Here is a 26760-nt window from a genome sequence, read left to right on the forward strand (position 1 = left end):
CTCGTTGAGCAATAAAGTAACCAAAAAAGAAAACTTACGTACAATTGGATATCTATAGCTGCGTCGTAATGAGTGGCCCAGGTGTTAATGGATGGGTATGTGTGTGGGTGGGAATCTGTGTAGGCTATTAAATAATTTGTTCTCTTTATGAAGATAATTATGCAAGGAATTGCGACATCAGGAAACCCCCTTTTCTGTCGTATTACTTTGAATTATAAAATAATATGACCTTTTTGTAAGGACGTAAGATTGTTACTAGACAATAAGAGTTTTTGGGACTTATAGACTTAGTGAATATATAACTACATAAAAGAATGTAATTTAAATGATTCTTAGCTTACCATACAAAAAGTTGTATATGTGTGTGCAGTGAAACTTTGATTAAACCTATAATATTGTTAAGTAAGCCAATCTGATAGAGTAATCGATTGTCATGATCATCTAATCCTTTTAAACGAGCAACAATTTTCGAGTTTTTATTGGACTCTCAAAAGTAAATGCAACACATAACAACAACAAACGTAAAAAATACAAATTATAAATTAATTGCGACGAAAACGAATCTCTGACATCATAGATATTATTGCCAAAAATCATTTATAGGGTTGCCACATCAGTTTGAAATGTCTACCAAAAATATAATTTTTAACATCATCGTAATCGTAATCTTTTTATCGTGTCAGCAGATGTGACTAGGGTGAGATAAAAAAACTGCAACAAAGTCAAACGAGATGATTTTTACAATTTTTTTTTTTAATTTTATTGAATGAAATCAAAAAATGTCGGAAGTAGAATCAAATTTAGAATAAGTTTAGATTTGTTCGAATTGGTTGGCGAAGCGCTTGCTTGAGGTGATCGACACGTTGGTATTTTTAGTGCCAACATTGCTTTCCAAAATACTCCAGACACAATAGTCCAACGGATTGGTATCCGGAGATTTTGGTGGTCATTGTTCGCTGGAAATGAAGCGAGGAACCTCATTTTGTAACCATTTGGGTGGCGCGTGCTGAGTGCAATGGTGCTGAGTCCTGGTGGAATGTCCAAGGTCTGCGGCTAAAATGTTTGCGTGCCCAAGGCTTTTATACAGGGTTGCCCATATTCGACGGACCCATCTGGCAACGCCATAACTTTTGACTGAGATGTCACATCGCTTAATGAAATACCGCGATTAAAGCGTCAGTCCAAGCAGATTTTTACCATGAACCAATACACGCCACGCGAGCGCTCTGAAATAGTTGAAATTTACATTCAACAGAAGAAGTCAATTGTGAAAACTAAACGTGCTTTTAAAACATTAAGAAATGTGAGAAGTGCGCCTTCTAAGAACACCATTAAGCGTTTATACGAAAAATTTTCGACTGGTAAGGCTCTTTCTAATCCGAAGAGGCCATATAAAAGTCGACCAAGTCAATCGGCCGAGAATATCGCTGCCGTACGAGCCAGTGTTGAAAGGTCCACAAGAACATCCCAGTTGGGCATGGGTCGGTCCACTTTACAACGGATTATTCGCATTGATTTGCATTTGTTCCTGTACAAAATTCAATTGACGCAAAGAATGTTGCCTGCGGACAAACCTCGTCGATTGGAATGGGACCGAGGGGCCCAAAGGTCCGTCGAATATGGGCAACCCTGTACACACTCCAGAATATTTTCGCGATAATATTCGGCATTTATTCCGATGCCACGGTCGATTAATACGAGCGGAGAATGACCATCGGTTGTCTATGGCCGGCGCTTGAGTTCTGGCGGCCAACCGAAGGTGCACATTTTCAGCAGACCACTTTGGCAAGTAAACACGATCATTTTGCTTGAATGTTTTCTCATCGGAGAAAACCAAATTCGTCAGTTCACCACTTTCGCCCAAGAGAAGCAACTCTCTAGCTCTTTTGAGTCTATTTTCTTTCTGTTGCGATGTAAGTTCTTGCACTTTTCGGAATATCAATGGCTTTAACCCGAGCTCATTTTTCAATATTTGCCGAATGGAATATTGCGATATGTTCACCTCACGAGCCATTTTTTGGCCACTGCGACACGGGTTTCGATCAAGTCACTTCTTTATTTTTCAAACCATTTCTGCTGATGTTGCTGTTTTCTTCCTACGGGCTACGCTGCTAGTATCACGGTAACGAGCGATGGTACGAGACACAGAAGTTTAATTCAGATTTAAAATCTCACTATCACGCTTGAATTCCATCACGAATAACTTTTTTCTGGAAAATTCTCACCAAAATGCTTTTCTACGCTTGTAAACAATATAATGAGCTGTCACTGGAATAATTTTAACAGCTGTCGGACGAGTGCCTAGAAATGACAACAGTTTGAAGTTGGTTGCAGTTTTTTTCATTTCACCCTGTATATTTGATACAATTTAGGATGATTTTAGATATGTGTATTGCAAGTGCAATAGTACCATTTTTGGTTTAATTTGGTATTAGCTGAGCAGATAGTGCTTGAAATATGAAATTTGATATTAGGGTCGCTGTTCATGTGCAGCCTGGATGTGGTTTCGGAAATATATACTACAATTATTCGAGAAGTACTAAGTAGGCTACTAAATTGGGTATTGCGTGAAGGGATACAGTTGGAACTCCGAAATTCTATATTGAGGTCTGTTAGTATATGATGGTGGTTTTCCAAATGCTTACTATAATTGTTCGAATGATACAAAATCTTATTAATTTTTAATAACTGTTGGTGCTAGGATGCAGAACTGTAAATTGTTTTGGAAATGCGACTTACTGTTAGTACATTTTGTATTGAGTGGATAAAGCTGAAATTTGACTATTGGCTTCTAGGGTTTACATATTGAAGTTTTGGACAGAGAAATTGTCCAAATATGCTCCTCTGTAAACTTAAAATACTAGAAGAATTTTCGCTGAGGAAATAGCGTGCACTTGCTTGTATGATATATAACCTATGTCAATCTAATTGCGTATACGTCAAATGAAAACCACTGGATTAAAGATTTGATGCATACGCTTTACGACTACAGGTCATAAATATTAATAGACACGTCCATACTGTGTCTTATCTGCGACGAAATTCTGCGACGTAATATTCCTATGAAACTTTTGGTATGTTTACATTAAACTTTTTGCCGTGTTAATCTGCTTTAGAAGAATATATTACCAATAACATAATTAATGTTATTGATAATTTAAAGCCACTGGGTTTACTAAATTCTGGAACTGTAAACGTATTCTAACTCCATCCATTCGGAAAATATAAATATATAAAAAATTTATATAAAATCACAAATTCCAAATCAAATGGTGCTCTGTTGGAAATTGATTTTGATTGTATGCAGTAATGCAGTATTTCTTGCTGTTTCTTTAACATATAGTCTGCGTTTTTACGAAGACTTGTGCTCGCTAGATTTGTTATGTCAGTGGTATTGCGTGATTGCTACAACTGGAGTAGAAATTCATGACATGCAAGTTATTAAATGGGAGTAAAATATAATTTTTACATCAAATATATAGCTTTTAGATCGTAACAATCGACCAAAAATTTCGGCCATATCTTAAGAGAAATCAGCATCAAGCGGCAACAGCTAATTTGCAGTTCTAGCTTTTGGACGTCACATGAAATGACATCCGCCTTTTTTATTATCTAGTCAAACGGAAATTAAATGCACAAAAATATTCTCTGAAACTCAGTAAAAGTTTTGTAATGAAGTTATGAAATGGCACTTAGTTTGCACGACGTAGTCATCGTTCAGCATTTGGCTAATAATAAAAGTCATAATAAAATGGATGGAGGTTAGCTGCCCCTGCCATCTATTGCTTAAGAGATGTTACATCTTTTATGCTACAGTCGTGTTTTTCATTCTTGTTCTTATTTGTCCAAGAGCTTATGTATGAGTGTTATCCTGCCTCTACATCTCTCTCACCACCACCCACAGTTTCGTTTATATTAGAAACTGTTCAATATTTCGTGCGATTTTACACCTCCTTAGAAGGTGTTAACAATCGCTTGGCGAGAGATGAGTCTTTAATGCGGAGTATCAGCAATCCCCCCCCTTCAGCTAACGCACCATTCATTGTTATCTTCACCGGCATCGCAGTTTTTACGATAGCGGCTAATAGTGTTGGCCAAATATGGTTACAGGTGCTACTGGTGATTGGTTGCCTGGCTAGCTCTTTCTTCGGCGAACCTTCATGGTGAGCAACTAAACAGCCTAGCAGAACGTTGACGTTGTAGTGGCTTAATTAGATTTTCATCCTTTTTCTTGTTGGCCTTTGTCACCTCTCGCACAAAAATTAGCTTTGTGAATGCGTTTTATGCCACTTCCCGCCATAAGTTAGGCAGGCATCTAACTGAGGAAGCAAAGGAGTGCATGGCCTTTTCTCGGCGTTAACAACACTTTATGGTGGTTAAGTATAATTGGGGCTACTCTTCCTCATAAGTCCAGCATTCAATTAGCTTGAAGTTTATAGTCCTTAATTTCATATTAGGGAATTGTATAAAAATTATGATAAGAAGTTATGATGTCGTTTGTTTGTATTTGTAGAAAATATGAATATTTGGAAACGGTTAATGGGTTAGGCTTGCATTGTGGCCACTTAATGGTCATACGACTTTATGTTCTCCAGTAATTTTATTAGATATAGTTGTTTGGTGGTTACAATAAACTTAAGCGGTTTTATCATACACCTACAGTCCATAATATTTGGGAACACGAAATTGTCTAATATTAAAGCCTTGTTGATTAGTCATCAAAAATAATATAACAAGAACAAAATATTGAGATATAAATGAATGAGGCATTGGACTCTTGAGAACCCGAAATGCCGAATGTCATTCTCTATTTATTATTCAATTAATTTGTTTTTATTAGTTTTTTTGTTTTTGTCGACCCCATATATACGATGCATTTATATTGGGAATTTATGTGATGTAAATGAAAAAACAAATATAATTATATAATTATATCGATATAAATTATATAAAAATATTATTATCTGAATCGACTTGGTTCAAACTCGGATGACTTTATTCTAACGAGTGTCATTTACAAATCAGAATAGATTTCGACAAAATTTGGTAACGGTATGGCTAGGCTGTATTTGATATTTTTACCACCTACTATTACACTGTGCGACAAAATTAAATGTGCGGAAAATCCAGCACATTATGAAAGAAGAGCTAAAACAATAACAAAGGTATATCAGCGATTTGAAAGCTAAAATCACGAAGTAACCTATATAGTGGTTTCAGAAATTTTCAGATTAAGATTCCTCGGAATCCGAGCATTTTATATAATATTGTAAATAAAGTAACAAGGAATATATTTTAGTCAATAATTGTAACCTTCAAACGGATCAACGAAGTGTCCTTTATGGCCCTTCTTTTAAAATTTTGTTAAAAACTAAATCATCATTTAGTAGGACGATATCATGGACAATAATATACGAAATCAAAATGCACTATAAATCACTAAAGAAAATAAATCTTTATTTCCATTATATATCAAAACAAGTAAAAAACCCGGCCGGACCGAACTTTGAATATCCTCCACCATTTGGAACGAATTTGGCAATTCTCAAAACCAATAAAATTCGTTAAAAATTCTGTTAAAATCTTAAAAACTCCGAATGCAGCCCTTATATTAGGGTCTATACGATGATGTAAACCTGCATAGGGAACTTTTATCATAAAGTTAAAAAAAGGTGAATAATGTAGTTTTAAACTCGTCAAAATATCGAATATCGGGAGGTACCGGTATATGGGGGCTATAAGAAGACGTGGACATGCACAGACAATTTTCTGTCATAGGCTGAAGTATCCATTACGAACTTCACATAACAAATTTGGAACAATTCCGGTGAATAATGTCGTTAAAATCATCAAAATACCGAATATCGGGAGGTACCGTTATATGAGGGCTAAACAAAAACGTGGGACCTACATGGCCCATTTTCAATACCAAAAGTCCGTAATATACATTTGAGTAAAATTGCATAAACCTTCTTCATTTCGTACGGAAGCTAGAGTGATTTCCACAGATAGACAGACGGGCATCACTAAACCGACATAGAATTTTATGCTGTTCAAGAATATATATACTTTGTGGGGCCTAAAATGTATATTTCAAGGTGTTACAAACGGAATGACAAACTTTATATACCATCCATACTATGGTGGGGGTACAAAAACGATATTGACTTACTGCGGGCTTTGTCAGGATGAGGAGGAGAATGAAATAGTTGAACATTTTCTCGGCCATTGTCCAAATACACAATCCGTGATCTGTCTTTCTTCTATGAAGTAGAATCGTCAATTATTCTTCGACTACACAAGAGATTAAGGTGTCTAAAACGATATGATAATATCCCATCTTGTATTAAAAGCATTTAATTTTTATCCTGACAGACGGCAGTATCTGCGTATACGATTCGCTCCGCCCACATATCCAATAAAATCTCTGTGTCTCCCTCAAACCGGACACTTCGCTTCTATTCTATTGAGATCTGCAAATAAAAATATTATTTTTATACCATCCACCAAACATAGTATGGAGGGTATATTAAGTTCGTCAAAATATTAATTTTATACCCAACAAAGAATATATTCTTGATCAGCGTAAAATTCTGAGACGATTTAGCCCTTTCCGTCTGTCCCTCTGTTGTTATCACGCTACAGTCAAAACGAATTAAGATAGGAAGCTAAAATTTTGCACAAATCTGTCTTTTGTCTGCAGGCAGGTCAAGATCGAAGATGGGCTATATCGGTCCACGATAACGTATTTCCCCAATATAACGGTACCCCCGATATTCGGTATTTTGATGACTTTAGCCACCATTTTCAACGGAATAGTATGGAAATTTACAAAAGGAGTTCTTTATGAGTACTTTACCCTCCGACAGAGAATTGTTACATAGGTCCACGATACCTCCCGTATAACGTTAACTCCCGATTTTTGGTATTTTGATGATTTTAGCCACATTTTTCCATCGAATTGTCTGAAAATCCACAAAAGGAGCTCCTTGTTAGTACTTTATCTCCTGGAGGAGAAAAATGTACAACGGTACCCCCCGATATTCGATATTTTGATGATTTTAGCCACATTTTTCAATCGAATTGTCTGAAAATCCCCACAAGGAGTTCCTTGTGTGTGCTTTACACACTGAAAGAGAATTGTCTATATAGGTTCACAATATCGTATATAACGGTACCCCCGATATTCGGTATTTTGATGATTTTAGCCACCTTTTTCAAAGGAATTATATGGAAATTCACAAAAGGAGTTCTTTATGAGTACTTTACCCTACGACAGAGAATTGTTATATAGGTCCACGATACCTCCCGTATAACGTTACCTCCCGATTTTTGGTATTTTGATGATTTTAGCCACATTTTTCCATCGAATTGTCTGAAAATCCACAAAAGGAGCTCCTTGTTAGTACTTTATCTCCTGGAAGAGAAAAATTTATATAGGTCCACGATATCGTATACCCCCAATACAACGGTACCCCCCGATATTCGATATTTTCATGATTTTAGCCACATTTTTCAATCGAATTGTCTGAAAATTCCCACATTTATTTATTTATTTATTTTTTTTTTTTTGTATTGGTCCAATCAATTGCGATTTAGTATGTAAACGAATTTTAAACAATAAATCCTGATAATGTAAGTTAATCCGTAAAAAGTTTTGTATCTAAACCCGTTTAGTTTTGTATCTAACTGTTTATGCGCCGAAATTGCGTTCCGATAAAAAAAAATTGCGTTCCGATAATCAAATGAGTACAGGGATTATTTGTTGATATTCTAATAAATACACGAATGTGTAATGACAGACAAATAAAGGTATTGACTAAACAGTTTTAAAATGTTCCCTTCCGGCAGATGTCACTATTGTTGACCTTGGGTCAGTCATGTCACTCAGGGCTAGAGAAGTCACTCGACTTCGAAAACTATTTATTCATTTTTCTGCTATTTAAGTTCTATATTTTTATATTTCACGACATATTTGGATAATGTAAAAGTAAACAAAGTTGATGTTTTGTTTTTTATTGATAAACTAGCTGGCCCGGTCCGCGTTGCCGGCCCGTAATTTTAGTCTTTAATGCTATTATATCATCCACCTTGGAAAGGAGGGTATATTAACTTTTCATTCCATTTGTAACATCACTAAATGTTCGTCATAGACCCCATTAAATATGCATATATATTCATAATCAGCATAAAACTCTAAGTCGATTTGTCCGTCTGTATGTCTGTTTGTTTAAATTACGATACAGCCCACATTATTTGACGTATAGCGTCAAAATTTAGCTGGAAATGTGTATTGTGTATAGGATGGTTGGTATTGAAAATGATCTATCGGTTCACGTTTTGGTATAGTCCCCATATAACGGTATCTCTCGAAATTCGGTATTTTGATGATTTTTGCCAAATTTCTCCTCGGATTTGTCTAACACATATAACGATACCTACCTATATCGGGTATGTTGATAATCCACACATTTACGCTTATAATTGTTTCAAATTTGGTATTTTAGAAGGTTTGATAGATGACAATCCTTGAAGTATAATATTGTCTACAGAGGTTCCCGTTTTGGTATGACCCCATATAACGGCCTCATTCACTTTATGTTTTTTGATAAGTTAACTGCATTATCCATACAGTCTTGCTGGTATATGAAGTTTAAAGTGAAACACGCTTGAATTTTGATACTTTTATATAAAAATGTTTCCTTTACCCTCAGATGGATGATAGTAATAATTCTGCCCGGCCGAACTTAATTTTTTTTACTTGTTTTAAAGTAATATGAATTATTTGTCATTGAAATTGCGCGTTGGAGACCCCATAATTTCCATATCTTGTATCATAGTATAATTCAACGACGATTAAACAAATGTCCGGTTCCTTAAATCATATGATAGTTATACGAAACGTGATCAGTTTTTGCATGGAAGGTTTCTTCCCAAATTACCAACATCTGCCGAAATTAGTATGAAAATATGGTTAAAATGTAAGATATACTTGAAATCGGGTTGTATCCTTATCCGGGGGTTATGGCCCATATCATGAAGTGCAAAAGGTTGCAGTCCCAATGAATTTTGCATATCATTGGACGGATTATTGTCATGTGATAGAAGTAGGAAGGTCCACGTGTTGAAATGAGCCCCATAACGTTTTGTCGGTCATTTTTGTTTATTTAAATGTGTTCGCATCTTCCAGCTGAAGCACGATGTAGATCCTGGAGTTGAAAGCTAAATTCCAATTTCAGACATGAAAGATCGCCATTTAACATCGTATTGCGTACTATTTCATTTTTGATATTATTCATTCAGAATTCAAAACAATAAAAAATGTACACTTCTCCAAAAGGATTTTTTCTTTATATTTTTATTGGCATATTTTACGCATTTTTTTTGCAAGATTCCATTCCGAAGTTGTATGAATTGTGAAAATCCGTCAAAACGTCCTTGAGTTATAAGCATAGTAACTAATAAACAAATTGAAAAAAAATCTTCAACTTGTTCGCTGGTTTTTTACAGCCAATATTTAAAGGTCCTTACGAAGTTTGGTCCTTACTATTATTTTGAAATTTGATTCCATTAAAAAAATGTTCTCAGTTTTTCCCTATTTTAGAGTTTTTGCAGTGCAATATGCTCTTTTTTGATTTTTTAGCAATTTTGATTTGACCACTATAAATTATTTTGACATCATCTATTCAGTTCCGCCACTCCATAATTTTCGTCACTTTCTACTACCCAAAAAGACTACACATCATATTAGAATTAAAAAAAAAAAAACACTACAAATTTACATTCCGAAATAGTAAGTCAAAATGGAAAAAAAAATCATGCAAAATAAAACATTACTATTGTACACTTCAAAAGTCAAAATGAAAATTTTAAAATTTCACATTTTTACACGATTTTTTTGGATTTTATCCTTTTCTGCCAAGAGACAATTCCGAATTTGTGTAAATCGTTAAAATCAGATCAGCGGTTCTTGAGTTATAAGCGTAGTAACTAACACAACTTCCTTATAAATATAGATAGATTAGAAGTATGCGTGGTCAGTTCCATGGCGCCCAAATAAATTCCTGAGTTTGGAGGGAAAGTCAACAGTATCGCGTGTAATAATTTTCAAACCGATATCTTCATTATCTGGCAAATATAAAGATTTTAGATAAATCAAGTTAGTGGGCGCAAAAGTAGGCGTGGTCAATATTTTTTTCTTAAAAACCCAACTCGGGGTATGACGAACGTTTGTACAAAAAATTATGCAAATCGGTCCAGCCGTTTTCAACTGATTCCGTTACCAACAAACAAGAATTGATTTTTATATATATAGATAATAAAGATTCATAAAAATATTTAATATTTTGCATTTTGAGAGAATTGAGTGAGTCTACTGAACCTCTTTCACAACATGAACGACAACTATTGAAGCACTTTTTTCAGAAATAACAGATGAAACAACTTTTTAGTCTATACCTAATTTGTCTATGGCACAACACCAAAATCGAGGAATTCGTTGAAATTTGACATTGACATATCAATGTTGCAATAACAAGTAGTAAACAGATTTCAATGAATGTTCTATACGATGAGTGGTCCAGTAGTCCCTTTCAATTAAATGGAGGCAATCCTTACTAAAACATTAACTCTCACAGCACATAATTATATAAGATCAAATGGAATAGGAGGTATATACTCACAGCAAATGCCATCTCGATTTGTATTTCTGGTGCAAACAAGCATTTCCTCTACTCATATATCTCAAAAATTTTATTATTTGTATATTGCGACTCTCCTGAGCTCCGATATTTTCTTAGACGATTAAGAATATTCTTCCTTAATTGGAACGAATCACCCATTTTATATTTTGAATATAACTGTCGTAAATAAACTTAAGCTTTTGTCCCAAAGTACGAAAAGCTAATATTTAAAATGTGACACTGTGCTTTAAACCTAAAGCTTGCATTTCAAGTTTCTGCGATGAGTGTACGTAATATCCCGCCATATGTTTGGCACTAAGTCAAAAACGATTTTAGCCAACAAGCGCAAAGAAAACATGTGTTAACTGAAAGTTGTTGTCGGCCGGTTGCTTTGGGAGTAAACAAAAGTGGGGTAGAGTTTTGAGTACAACGTAGTAAGTTTAATTTTTGGAGTACATTCATGAATTATTATACCATTCAGAGAACAAACGTGCCAGAGAGCGGGAGAAAAGCCGAACAATGAGAGCAATAACCACCACAATAGACAACAGTTCAAGTTCTATGTTATATATTTTTGCATGAATATTTTCTTTCCATGCTCACCGGGAGGAATCTCTGCCGCACAACAATCCAGTTAGAATCGGCAGTTGTTCAGTTGTTTTTAAGCGGTCGTCTGGTGTAGTTGTGGAAAACGGTTAAAACCGGAGATTCGCAAGTGTGGTGTGCAAAACAAACAAAATCCAACAAACCATATAACCGGTCAAATTTTCCCTAAAACAGGAAGAAAAACATTTCGTGTGTTTTTTTTTTTATAACATGGTATCTGGTCTGTAGGTGGTTCATTCATACCCTGGGTCCATTGCATGCATTTGTAATCTAATCAAAAAAATTAACAACAGCAAAACAAATTGAAAAAATAAATTATTCCAAATGAAATGAAATCGGAAATTATGTGCAGAATATTTTGTATTATTTAATCGAATCAATTGTCGATGTGAAAATAACGGCACTTCGTGCGTGTGTGGTTTTGTGTGTTCAGAATTTTAAATGTCAGCAGAAAGCGAGTTTAAAAGGTGGGTGTGTTTAAAATATGTTATTGCAATTTTTTGAGGTGTTTAAATAAAACCTTTAAATTATTAGTTTCTTTTCCCTTCGAATCTCGGGTATGGAGAAAAGGAAAGAAAACGAAACAAAATTCCGGAAGTGCAGATGAAAAACTACCAAAAAAAGAAAAAATAATAATAATAGACAGCAACGCACACAATCATCCCTTTCATCGCTCCGGCTGCGTGCCTGTGTATCCTTGCGGTCGGGTGTGTTTGTGTGTGTGTATATGGGACTGAACGAGTGCATTAATGTCAGTTTGAAAGTTCTTTTAAATGTGAGTGAGGAGATTTAACTATCCTGTGATTGGGGAAATAGAGTTGCCACAAGTGAAATAATGTGGTATGCGCTGTCATATCTCTATTGTAAAGAAAATTCAAAAGTATTTTACTGGTCTTTTGAAAGGAACAAAATTAAAGTTATAATCTCAAAGAAAACGTTGTAAGAGTGCAATATTCTGTGAAGTGTCGGAAGTATGTTGTTGATTAGCAAAGTCTATAATTATGGAAAGAAAGAGGAGACACTATAAAGTTTATATAGTCATGAGCAGCAACTAGTATGAATTTTTAAAAGAGTACGACAAATGTCTCAAGACCAACATGTCTACGGAAATCCTTTGATGGCCTCACTTACACTTTTAAAGGTCACTCTAAAGAGAAAATTATCTGGGACCAATGTGGAGAAATAGTCAATGATAAAACTTTGTGGTGTGTTTTTTTCGGGGGGAGCATGGTAAATGCTTTTAGGCCACTGATTTTGATAAGGCAAACCCCTCGAGAAGTGTGTAACATGGTTTTCTTCTTTCAAACAAGTCCCGTTGTCTTAATATCGGCTTTGTTTTGTTTCGTACTTCGAGAAAATACAGAACGAAACGATTGCAAACGTTTGATATAGTTTATTTTCGTACGCTGTGTAAAACAGATGTTTTATTGATTTAAATACTAAATTACAATCTTCTAGTGTTCACATACGATAAGATGAATATGGAATATAGGATGGCGAATAGACTTCGGAGATGCTCGGGAATTCTAATTAGAGTTTTTAATAGATAATCGGGAATTCGACGTTTACGATGTCTTCTAGGCAAGAAGATTAACGACTCGAGGACAGTCGGGAATTATGACTTATCGATTTTGGGTTGTTCACGATTAGTATTCCGGGTACTAGGTACTCAAAGGTACTCGTAGTTGCGTCGGCTTTCGGGATGTTGCCGATTTAGAAGGGGTCGGGAGCTTCATCAAATGGTCATCGGGCTGACGCCATGAACAATCAGGGTTTACGATGTAGGTGGCTGGGATGTTGATGTCCTGGTTTTCGGCGACGGTTTGGGGACGGTAGCTCACTATAGAGATACTCGGAAGCAGCTGTCCAGGTCTTATAAGATGGATCGAGATTCGTTCGGTTCGGCAACTTACTGTGGATACTCTCGAGGCAGCTGTCAAGGTATTCTAAGATGGATTGTGGATAAGATTGGAAACCGATGTATAAGCCTTCGCAGGTAGATGAGGGTTCGGCAGCTCGCTAAAGCTACGTTCGGCAGTCGATATCTAGACCTTTGAAAATGGATCGGAACTCGTTCGGGTTCGGCAGCTTACTATGTGTATATTCGGGTTTAGCTATATGAGTCGTCTAAGATGGCTAAGGCACAATTCTATCTAGCACTACAGTCTATGACTACCTTTAATCCACTATCTATGTTTAAGCTTTGATATGGAACAGCTAACCTAAACTCTTGTGGAACAGTGAGCTGGAGCTTCTACGGAACCAAAGCTCCTGAGGAACAACGAGCCAAAGCCCATGTGTAAATGAATTGCCGGCACTTAACTTAATGAGAGTCAGTTCTGGAAAAGGTATTCCCAGCAACGATTTTGTTAGTCAGAATAGGAAATGATTCAGAAAATCACTAACAATCCCTTGTCAAGCCCCCTTCAATATCAAGTCTCTCTCATCGTAACCCAAACCGAACACTATATGTGATAGTCATTACTATATTAATGAGAATTATTTACCTTATGCGGTAAAATGCATATTGCAGAAAACTGAATTGTCCATTACGCGACCAACGAATACTGGGGTGGTTTATAGTCGTTATATGGCCGTTGTTGTTGTTACTGTTAATACAATGGGTGCGGTTGTTCAGTCGATCCTCCACGGAGAAATCGGTTTGGGCCCACTATAAGGAAATGGTGAAACATGTAACTTTGTGGTGCCCATTTTTGGAAAGAGCACTGAAAATGCCTTCTAGAGCTCTTATTTTGACAAAGCAAACTCATCGGAGAATCCTACAGTTGCCACACATAAAGTTTATACGGTCACTGCAAAAATGATAAAATTTGAGTGAGTCTACTGAACCTCTTTCACAACATGAACTACATCTATTGAAGCACTTTTTTCAGAGATAACAGATGAGACAACTTTTTTGTCTAATTTGTCTATGGTATAACCATCACCCTTCCCTGGGGACGAGTCTTAAATATAACATACGAAACATACAATAGGTCGGCATATTTGCAATTAATTTATATGGCAACACTGGCGACTGTTTGTTTTGGGTGTTGCTTAACCGTTATTTAAAATGAAAATAAAAACTTCAAACAATCAAATTGTCTTTCTTTTGCTCGCTCTCGTCCTCTCTTTTTTCGTTTGTCTTTACTCTTCTTTCAAATGTTAATCTCTTGAAAGGACACTCACAGTGACATAACTCTAGAGAAGTTATATTTGCAAGCTATACGAATGCAGTTCACTTCAACTCTCGTTGTTCTTTTAATCAGTCCCAATGCTCTCACACACATAGAGCTCTTATGGAAATGCGAGAGAGCATCTAAATGCGAAGTCAAGAGTATATTTTTTTTTCTTCTTGACATTAACATACAAACAACTAACGGCAGTTACAGTAACAGACAGCGGTGATAGTAACAGCGACGACGGCGACAGCCGGCAGCAATTACAGGAATAGGAAGAATCAAAGCAAAAAAAAACAAAAATGTTGAAATGAAAACAAAAACGCAGTAACGAAAAAAAGAGAACAGTAAATAATAACACAAGAGTATGGACAACCAGGTTGACGACCCAGGCTGAAAAAACAGTAATTGCATTATGATTGTAATAATATGTATTTGTGGGGTGTGGGTTGTTGCCCACAACCACCCACCCCTACTTAGCTTTCCTGTAATGGATTTCGTTAACTGATTTCTGAATGTTTGTTTACTCACTCACTAGCATTGTGGCCGATGATAACAAAGTGTTTGTTAATGATTTTATGTACGTTCCGTCATACAGGGTTCGGGGTATTTCGTTCATCGTTGTTTTGTGGTAAACATTTTACCCTATAACTCAAAAATTTCATGAAAGATGTGAAATTTATTAATGGTGGTCAGGATGATCACTTGTGTTGAGAAAATCCAAAAAAGCGGCCAGCAGACATACCGTTGGGCGCCCAATTTTAAGGTAAATTTGACGTTCTGCTATAATAATATATATTAATAAAATAATTGAACGATTGACTGGCTGATTCACTCAAGCCCAGACAAACCGGCTGAACCTTGAAAATTCCAATTTTGGGTGTAGGCCAACCTTGGGGCGGAGGGCACGAAAAATACGTAAAGTTATAAAATGTGGAAATCTTTGTATTCGACTAACGGATAGATCTAGAATTCTTAAATTTGGAATAAGGTGGAGTGTACGTACGAAAAGTAAAAAAAGCTATTAACTTGGTATGGATATGTATGTTTTTGATGGATAGAGCTAAAATCTTGAAAATTGATATAAGATGTGGGTGTTTTTTGAAGGACAGCGAAAATCTTGAAATTTGATATAAGATGTAGGATTGCGTATTTAAGTGTAGTAATATTACCAAATGATACTGAAATTGGTGGAATGTTGAATTTTAGTCTAGGGGCCATTGTTGGTGTGTACAGCTGATATAAAGAGTTCGGTTTGGAAATGCGTACAATAAGTGTACAGTGTACGAATAGAATCGGAATTGCTAATATTGGTAAAGCGGTTGCTATAAGTGTGCTGCGTTTATATATGGAGGTAAATTTGAAAATTCATACTCTATAGGGTACGGCGTGGTAGAAAGCAAGGGTAGTATTTATACTCAAACCCGGCAAGGCCTATCTAAGGCTTACCGATCAATAAACCTCACATCTTTCTTGATCAAAAACATGGAATGGATAGTTGATACCACGATTAAGAACAAAATTCCAAACGAATCATTAAAATTCAAACAACTTGCATATGTTAAAGGGATATCAGTGGAAATCGCTCTACACGAGATTGTACAATATATGAAAAAGCTGCTTGCTACTCGAATTTCTTATTTGGGGCAAAGGAAATCTGTTCTTTTAAGGAGCTTAACCAAGGAGGTATTTGAAACTATATGTTACGCAAACGATGTTATATTACTTTTGAGGGGGACAACAAACTTGCTGAGCAAAAGGGCCGGATTGGTCCTAAAGACAGTTTAAAACTGGACCAGGCCAAAACGATTTAATGAAAATCCGGAAAAAATTAATAAGATAATTGGTATCTTCAATCAAGTCAAATATGTAGAAGTAATCCTGAATAAAAAAAAAACATATTAATGAAAGAAAAAACAATCCTCACAGATACCGGTCAATCTTTAGAAAGAAAATAGGTTCAAGATGGTACTATGGTCGCTCTCCGCTCGTATTAATCGACCGTGGCATCAGAATAAATGCCGAATATTATCAAGATAATATTCTGGAGGGTGTATCAAAGCCTTGGGCACGCAAACATTATGGCCGCAGACCTTAGACATTCCAACGGGACTCAGCACGCACCACCCAAGAATTGTTACAAAATGAGGTTCCTCACAATGGCCACCAAAATCTACGGATACCAATCCGTTGGATTATTGTGCCTGAATATTTTGGAAAGCAAGGTTGGAACTAAAAATTTCCGAAGTGTCGATCACCTCAAGAAAGCGCTTCGCCGGGAATGAGCCAAAATATCGCAGGGTAACCTTCGGGCAGCGTGTGACGGTTTAATTGGTCGTAAGAGGGCCATAATTCGTGCCAAACCTGACCAATTCGAACAAATCTAAACTTATTCTAAAATTTGATGCTATTTCCGACATATTTTGCTTTCATTCAATAAAATAAAAAAAAAGAAATAAATAATAATGGCGTTTGACTTTGTTGCAGTTTTTTAATATCATCCTGTATATATATGCATAGTGCTATGGGTACTTTCTATAAATAATATATAATTTTCCGCTGATGGTGCTTTGCCATGATCTATATAATAATGTTTTAGAACATTATCTGAGGTTTTACACAATTTTTTTTGTTTACTTATTTATTTATTTTAATTTTTTGAAGTTCAGAATTTTAAATTCTGTTGTAAGAGAAAATCTTCTCGAAGGTTACCCTTTGTTATGCACTGATCCTGCCTCCCATAATAATATGTGTTTCAGAAAATATTCCTTCTACTAGCAATACCTAAGTAATAATTCTTGCTGCTAAAAGAAATATATTTGTTTCTAGACTACATCCTACAAGTCCAAAATTGAAAATGTTCTTCATAACGATTATAATATTTTGAAATTTAATTCATCTACACCATTTAAAATAACTGTTCATTCGAAATTGTATAATGTAATGTTAAAAGATTATTATTTTGCCAGATGGTATACTGGTTACAGAATTTGTATTTAGAGAAGGTTGTTATCTTTCTTCACTGATTTCATTTTAACCCAATAAAGACAATGTTGCTTTGGTTTTATTCCCATGGTGTAGGGAAGTGCGTAAACCACCATATTTTATACTTTTTAAAAAAAACTGTATTAAAATTATGCTATCAACACAGTAGTACCTCTTTGAAGTTGCAATCTATAGGGGCAGTGTTAAGTGCTCGCGCAATTCAGCCGCCCCATTTATCCGGAAGTGAATGTGCGAAGTGCCAAATTAACGCTTCAGTTAACTGAAAACAAATCTAAATCTAACAATTAGAAAAAATAAAAAGAAAGCAGGCAGAGTAGCATAAATTCTAACCCAGCTAAACCAAGCGTATCAAACGGGTGGGAGTGACAAAAAAGGAAGCCTATCAATCTAATGTGACAAGTGACAAAAAACAGCAACAACAACCATTACCGTTATCAAGATTGCCGTGACAATTAATTAATGGTGTTTCAAAAAAAAAAAAAAAAAAAAAAAAAAAAAAAAAAAAAAAAAAAAAAAAAATGAACCATTAACTGGTAGTAAGTAATTCAACAATTAGTTTTACTATAAAAATTTAATTTAATGGAAAAAATTGTAGAGTTTAAAAAGAATAAAATACAGTGGATTAGATATTTGTTAATTTTTTATACAATGAGTGTAGATGTTACTAATTTTCTACAAAGCAATACGAACACTTAAAGACTATTTTCTTCAGCTATTAAAAAATGGGGATTAACCTCCTTTGTAAATTCATGATGTCAAGGAAATATTGCCTTTTTCAAGAACCAGCCAGGTGATACATTTGGCCAATTTTAGATGATTATTACTGTGTTTTTTAATACTCAAAAATTTATCTAGCATTTAAACACTACATACTACAAAGCATATTTCTACATACAGGGTTGCCCATATTAGACGGACCCATCTGGCAACGCCATAACTTTTGACAGAGATGTCACATAGCTTAATGACATACCGCGTTTGAAGCGTCAGTCCAAGCAGATTTTTACCATGAACCAATACACGCCACGCGAGGGCTCTGAAATAGTTGAAATATACAAGAAGTCAATTGTGAAAACTCAACGAGCTTTTAAAACATTAAAAAATGTGAGAAGTGCGCCTTCTAAGAACACCATTAAGCGTTTATACGAAAAATTTTCGACTGGTAAGGCTCTTTCTAATCCGAAGAGGCCATATAAAAGTCGACCAAGGCGATTGGCCGAGAATATCGCTGCCGTACGAGCCAGTGTTGAGAGGTCCCCAAGAACATCCCAAAAACGCCGTTCTCAGCAGTTGGGAATGGCTTGGTCCACTTTACAACGGATTATTCGCATTGATTTGCATTTGTTCCCGTACAAAATTCAATTGACGCAAAGAATGTTGCATGTGGACAAGCCTCGTCGATTGAAATGGGCCCAAAAAGTCATCGAAATGGCCGAAGATGACGAGCAATTTTGGAACAAAATTATCATGTCCGATGAAGCCCATTTCACATTGAATGGGACCAGTAATAAGCAAAATTGCCGTTTTTACGCCACTGAAAATCCTCAGGAGATTCAAGAAGTGTCTCTTCATGACGAAAAAGTCACAGTTTGGTGCGGCGTTAGTGCGAAAACATCATTGGACCGTTTTTCTTCCAAAATGAAAATGTCCATGCTGTTACCATCAATCAGGAGCGTTATCGCGACATGATGACCAATTTTGTGATGCCAATTATTCGTCGAAAGCGTATGGGGCAGTTCTGGTTTCAAAGAGACGGCGCTCCACCGCACACAAGTCGCATAACAATCGATTTTCTGAAGAATTAGTTTCCGGGCCGTTTATGTCGAAAAGTGGTGATTTGGACTGGCCACCGCGTTCGCCCGATTTGACGCCGCCTGACTTCTTCTTGTGGGGATATTTGAAGTCAAAGGTTTACGTTAACAAGCCAAGGACCGTAGAAGAGCTCAAGGACAACATTCGTGAAGAAATAGTCACTATTCCGGCCGAAATGTTGGCAAAAACGATGGAAAATGCAACAAAAAGGGCACAATACGTCATCAACGCCAGAGGCGGCCATTTGAGAGATATAATATTCAAAAATTGATGAAAACAAATCTACTTGGAACAAATTAAATAATTAACATCGGCAAATTTTTATTTTTTTCTTTGATTAAAAAAAAACATGGGTCCGTCGAATATGGGAAACCCTGTACTAATATTCAGCCAAATCAGTTGGAAAATTTAATTATCGTCATCCTTCTAAAATGATGATTTGTTGCAGTTTTTTACACGAACTAGCTTCTTTATGTATTCCTGGCGTTTAGGTAAAATTTAGACCCTTGACGTCTTCTAGGACCTTTAGCAGAATATTTTTACTTGCTACGATTCAAAGGAAATTTTTAACCATATTTTGCTTAGATTTTTGCATTTAGTAATAGCTGTTCCTCAACATCATTACTCTTTTAATTATACTCACGAAATCTGGGATTAAATGGTTACCTTTTGTTTTATTCAACTTCCCATACTACAAAATAATTACAAAAGCTGGATTGTATCCACTCAAATCACAATACCATTTGATCAGGAAAATAAATACAATTATTGATTTTTTTAGCTCTCGTATCTATAATTTTTGCAAAAAAAAATCTTAAGCATAGGTCCCAGTTTAAAAAAATCGAATCCCCTTAATGATCACGTTACGTGATAAAAACATATCATTCACATTAAAAAAAACCTGAAAATTTCTAATTTAAATAAAGAAATAATTTCAAGCTGCTTTCAATAATTCGCCAGCTTTCACGTTCTCGCCACGCTGGGTGTGGCGTGTTTTTGTGTAGAATTTTAAGCAAGATTTGTTGGCATTTTTTTTGTGATATTTGATTTTAAGAAGAAAGAAGACCAAAGACAATAAATGTTCCCAAATGTTAATATTCTCGTATGATTGTTATCAATAAAAATTATATTCATAATTAATGGATTTTTTTTAATTTTTATCGACAATCATAAGCATAGACACTGTATGGAACCTCGGAATAATTCAAAATGTGCTTCTCTCATTGACGTGAAATAAGTTTTGAAAAAAAAAAACTGGAATTAATGGTGCTCAATGGGTGTGAGAAATAGTGAATTTCCAAATCTAATTAACACTTGTAATTTTCTAAATCAAACCACATATTGACATCTAGACAAACATACATTCATACAACCAACCCGCCAACCATCCGTCCATCCACCCAAAACCTACATTTGTACAATTTATGCTAATAATAATAATAATTGTATTTACATTTCCAGTTCTTCAATTCTCTATTAACTGTAGTCAACATTAACTAGCACTTGGAATGAACAGCTTGTGTGTCCGACTGTCTGTCTGTCTGTCGGTCTCTTACTTGATACGGTAAAACTTCTATGACATCCATTCATGATCACGACTTCGTCGACGACGACGATGGAGGTGTCAATACACATAAATTATTTATTTGTTTAACACGCTGCGAGAAAGCTAACGCACAACGGAAAAAAATAAAACTTACAAGCAAATAAAACAAAATAAACACTTAATGTCCATGCTCTCTGTGCTATTAGCGAAAAAATCCACACATGTAGGGTTTGGGTTAACTGCAATATGGCTTAAGTCACTGTGAAAATTTTGATATTTTGTATTTTGGTATAAACATGTCTCCGTCAAATTAAGTGAACATCGATTCAGAACAGGATATGCCTCCCATATATTAGTTCCTTCTGAAACCAAATTATAACTGCTCTAAAGCTAAATGTTGATAGGTGCTATGATCTACTTCAAGTAAATTATTTTTTCACGGGTGTCCCATATAGTTAAAATTAGGAGTTTGTAGATTGATTTATAAGTAGTTACGATGGCCAATAACACTGTGCAACACAAAAAATAAATACAGAAAAACTACATATTAAGAAAGTAGAGCTGAAAATAGAAGACATATGTATCGGCATTTATAAAAATTTCCATTTGAGGCAGCAAATTCCTCCCATATCCAAATTTATTGATATTTTTGGGTTAAGATTTTTTAGAATCTCCGCATTTTAGGCATATAGCGTCTTAGGCAATATTAAATGTCCAAAATGTTAACCATCAAATGAGTCACCTTAAACATACCTCTTTTTGTTCTTATTTATACCCTACACCACAAGGTGGTCAGGTATTATGTCTTTGTGCATTTGTTTGTAACAGGCAAAAGGAAACGAGATAGACCCATAGTTCCTTTTGATGATCTGCATAGAATCACATTCTGAGTCGATTTATGCATGTCCGTCCGTCCGTCTGTCCATGTATTTTTGTTAACAAAGTACAGCTCACATTTATTGCCTTATCCAGATGAGATTTTGAACAAATCATTTGTTTGGCTCAAGGACGAACCCTATTGAAATTGGAGATAATCGGTCAACATTTGGATATAGCTCCCGTATATATCTTCGTCCGATTTGCATTTTATTGTGCACCAAACGTGTAATATTAGTCCGAATAGTATGGAATTTTGCACGCACGATCAGATTGGACCTGAAAATAAGTATGCCAAATTTGATCGAAATCGGTTCAAATATAGCCATAGCTCCCATATATATTGTTCATCCGATTTGTTATTTTTGTCCTCCGCAGCCGTAATATGCATTCTGTAAGAACAATATTTGAGGAAATATATCAAATGCAGCTCAGAAATACATTTGCTAAATTTTATCGAGATCGGTTCAGATCGTCCGATTTACCTTTGATGCACCAAACGTCTAATATTTGCCCAAATGGGATGAAATTTGGCACTTACGACCGAATTGAGTCTAGAAGCTTGTATGTCAAATTTCGGTGCAGATATAGCTATAGCTCCCTTATATACAGTTCATCCGATTTGTAATATATACTCCGTAACAACGATATTCAGGGAAATATATCAAACACAGTTCAGAAATATCTTTGCCAAATTTCATCGAGATCGGTTCCGCTTTGGATATAGCTCCCATATATATTTTTATCCGATTTCAAATTAATTGTGCACCAAATGGGCAATACAAGTCCGAATTTAAAAGATACAAATGCTTCGGCATATTTAGTCCTTTGAACTTTAAATTATAATTACAGTCATAGCGTGTATGATTGAATTCTGACGTAAAAACTTTTAATTGTTGTTGTTAAATTAGCAAAGTGGTGTAGGGTATCATAAAGCCGGCCCGCCCGACTTCATGACTTTCTTTACTTGTTTTTAAATAATTAAAAACTTCCCTTGGGTTTGGAATCGCATAAATCTGGAACAGTTCCATTTAGGTAGGTTTTTGATAAAGATTTAGTTTTGGAAAAATGTACTTCAAGCGAACGAAAAGAACTAATTAGTACTGTAATTGGCACAATTTGTTATTGGGAGGGAAATGTAAGCTATGGTTTGGAAATGTGTCCTATATTTGTACGAAAATTACTAAATGGAACTAAATTTGATATTAGGTGAAGGAATAGAGCAGAAATCTGGAAATTTAGTAGAGACGTCGCTGTTGGTGTCTTTGGTAGAGATAGTGAGGTGGTTTGGAAATGTTTACTATAATTGTACAAAAAGTACTAAATATCGCATTGTGTGAAGGAATAGAAATGAAATTCTAAAATTTAGAGCCCCTCTTATATGGCGGCTATTCGTGTAGAATTTCAGACAATTCCATTAAAAATAAGTGAAAGAGAAGTAATTTCGGGCGGACTGAAATTTGAATACCCTCAATCGTTTGGAACGAAAATTAAAAATAAAATCAATTAAAAATTCTGTTAAAATCTTAAAAATACCGAATATCGGAAGGTGCCGATATATGGGGAATATACGATATTGTGGACCTATGTAGAGAATTCTATTTCATGCAGTTCTCACAAAGAACTCTTTGTGTAGGATTTCAGAGAATTCCATTGAAAAATGTGTCTAAAATCATCAAAATACCGAATATCGGGGGTACTGTTATATGGGGGCCATATCGTGGACCTATATAAAAAAATCTCTTGTAGGGGGTGCTCACAAGGAACTCCTTGTGTGGAATTTCAGACAATTCCATTGAAATATGTGACTAAAATCATCAAAATACCGAATATAGGGGGTACCGTTATATGGAGGCTATACGATATCGTGGACCGATATAGCGCATCTTCGAACTTGACTTGACTGCAGACTGCTTCCTAATTTAATTAATTCGTTTTGACTCTAGTAAGATTACAACAGACGGACGGGCAATGCTAAATAGTATGTATTGTGGAGGGTATAAAAAATCGAATTTTGACTAACAGCACTGTCCTATTAAAGACACATCTTCCTAGAATCAGCGAATTCGAAGGAAACTTAATGCGAAATTTTCAAAAAAAAAAAAAAAAAAACAAAACAAAACAAAACAAAAACAATTAGCGTGATATGGGAACTTGTGTTCTCTATTTTGATTCCTACTTTTAGTTCGACTCTTATAATTTTTAATGATGAATAATAATAGAAAACTCATTGTATGGTAATTTTTCTATAGAAAACCAGTAAGGAAAGCTCAAAAGTCGGGCGGGGCCGACTATATGATACCCTACACCACTATGCATATTTAGTAGAGCTCTCGTAAAAAGGTTTATACAGAGCATTTCAGAGCTCTATGAGATATTTGGTACAAAATCAAAATCTATCTAATTCTATCGTGCATTTTACGAACTATAGCTATATCTGAACCGATTTTCACCAAGTTTGATGTATTTGATTCTAGGCTGAATTTGGTCAGATTTGCCAAAACCCAGGACATTTGGGCTGATATTGGACATTTGGTGCGCAATCAACACGAAATTGGATGAAGATATATATAGGAGGTATATCCAAATCTGAACCGATATTTGTAAAACTGAAAAAGAAGATATTTCTTGGCTGCATCTGATACCAAATATTATTCTTGTATCGTAGATTTTTCGAATTTGAGGGACTTAAAGAACAAATCGGATGAAAGGTATATATAGGAGCTATAGCTGTATCCGACCGATTTTCACTAAATTTGATGTACCAATATTAGCCATTTGCTGCACATTTAATTCGAAATCGGATGAAGATATATTTGGGAGCTATAGCTATATCTGAAACGACTTTTACTAAAATTGGTGTCCTTGCTTCTAGGCTGAATTTGGCCAGATATGCCAAAATTCATGCCATTTCGGTTGATATTGGCCATTTGTTGCACAATTAACTCGAAATCGAATGATGATAAATATGGGTGCTATATCCAAATCTGAACAGATTTTGAGAAAATTAAAAGCGACTACTTTTGGGCTTTATTTGATATCTGGTACCAAATATCATTCCTGTGAAGAGTATGCTATGCTATACTATATCCAAATCTGAACAGATTTTTATAAAATCAAAATCGACTTTTTTTGGGCTTTATCTGATATCTGGTACCAAATATCATTCCTGTGAAGAGTATATTACGAATGTAAGGGACTTAAAGAGCAAATCGGATGAAACATATATATGGAGCTAGATCTATATCTGAACCGATTTTTACTAAAATGTGTGTACTTGCCTATAGGCTGGTTTCGGTCGGATTTGCCAAAATTCATGCCATTTGGGCTGATATTGGCCATTTGATGCACAATTAACACGAAATCGGATGAAGATATATATGGGAGGCATATCCAAATCGGAACAGATTTTAATAAAATTAAAATCAACTATTTTTGGGCTTTATCTGATAACTGGTACCAAATATCATTTCTGTGGAGTGCATATTACGAATGAGAGGGATTTAAAGACGAAATCGGATGAAACATATATATGGGAGCTATAGCTGTCTCTGAACCGATTTTCTCCAAATTTGTTGTATTTGCTTTAAGGCTAATCTCGGTCACATGTGCCAAAATTCGGGCCATTTGGGCTGATACTGGCCATTTGGTGCTCAATTAACCCGAAATCGGATGAAGATATATATGGGAGCTATATCCAAATCTGAACCGATTTCGATAAAATTTAAAACAGCTATTCCTGTGCTCCATCTCATACCTGGTACCAAATATCACGGTTGTGGAGTGAACATTACGAATGTAAGGGACTAAAACACTAAATCGGATGAAACATATATATGCTTGCTATATCTATATCTCAACCGATTTTCACTAAATTTGATATACTTGCTTCCAGGCTGAATTTGGTCCGATGTACTAAAATTCAGTCCATTTGGACTTATATCGGCCATTTGGTGCACAATTAACCCGAAATCGGATGAAGATATATATGGGAGCTATATCCAAATCTGAACCGATTTTCTCCAAATTTGTTGTATTTACTTTAAGGCTAATCTCGGTCACATGTGCCAAAATTCGGGCCATTTGGGCTGATATTGGCCATTTGGTGGTCAATTAACCCGAAATCGGATGAAGATATATATGGGAGCTATATCCAAATCTGAACCGATTTTCTCCAAATTTGTTGTATTTACTTTAAGGCTAATCTCGGTCACATGTGCCAAAATTCGGGCCATTTGGGCTGATATTGGCCATTTGGTGGTCAATTAACCCGAAATCGGATGAAGATATATATGGGAGCTATATCCAAATCTGAACCGATTTCGATAAAATTTAAAACAGCTATTTCTGTGCTCCATCTAATACCTGGTACCAAATATCACGGTTGTGGAGTGCATAGTAGGAATATGAGGGACTTAAAGATCAAATCGGATGAAAGATATATATGGGAGCTATAGCTATATCTGAACCGATTTTCTCCAAATTTGATATACTTGCTTCTAGGCCGAACTCGGTTGGGTGTGCCAAAATTCAGGTAATTTGGACTGATAGTGGACATTTGGTGCTCATTTAACCCGAAATCGGATGAAGATATATATGGGAGCTATATCTAAATTTGATCCGATTCTCACCAATTTCAATAGGGTTCGTCCTTGGGCTAAGAAAATATTGTTTGGAAAATTTCATCTCAATCGGATAATAAATGCGACCTGCATTTTGTTCACAAGAATACATGGACAGACGGACGGACGGACGGACGGACGGACGGACGGACGGACGGACGGACGGACAGACGGACGGACATGCATAAATCGACTCAGAAAGTGATTCTATGAAGGTTTTCAAAAGTAACTATGGGTCTATCTCGTTTCCTTCTCCATGTTACAAACAAATGCACAAAGACATAATACCCTTACCACTATGTGGTGTAGGGTATAAAAAGTCGCTCAGTAGCAACACTAATTTCGTTTTCACTGTTAACTGTCTTGGAGCTTATATTTTTCTCAAATATTTTTTCTATAAAAATCTTTCGATGCCCTCTTATCTTTCATCC

The 26760-nt window shown here is 35.5% G+C and overlaps 1 protein-coding gene across 1 annotated transcript in view; it reads left to right on the top strand.

Annotated features, from left to right (window-relative positions):
* Positions 1-11284: 11284 nt before the first annotated feature.
* Positions 11285-26760, top strand: part of LOC101896480 (kelch-like protein 17) — a 91525-nt gene continuing 76049 nt past the window's right edge. The window contains exon 1 of the mRNA XM_005188902.3: positions 11285-11755. The gene's annotated coding sequence lies outside the window, so the exon portion shown is untranslated. The remainder of the gene's footprint in view (positions 11756-26760) is intronic.

This window comes from Musca domestica, unplaced genomic scaffold (assembly GCF_030504385.1).
Source record: "Musca domestica strain aabys unplaced genomic scaffold, Musca_domestica.polishedcontigs.V.1.1 17, whole genome shotgun sequence".
NCBI lineage: Eukaryota > Metazoa > Arthropoda > Insecta > Diptera > Muscidae > Musca > Musca domestica.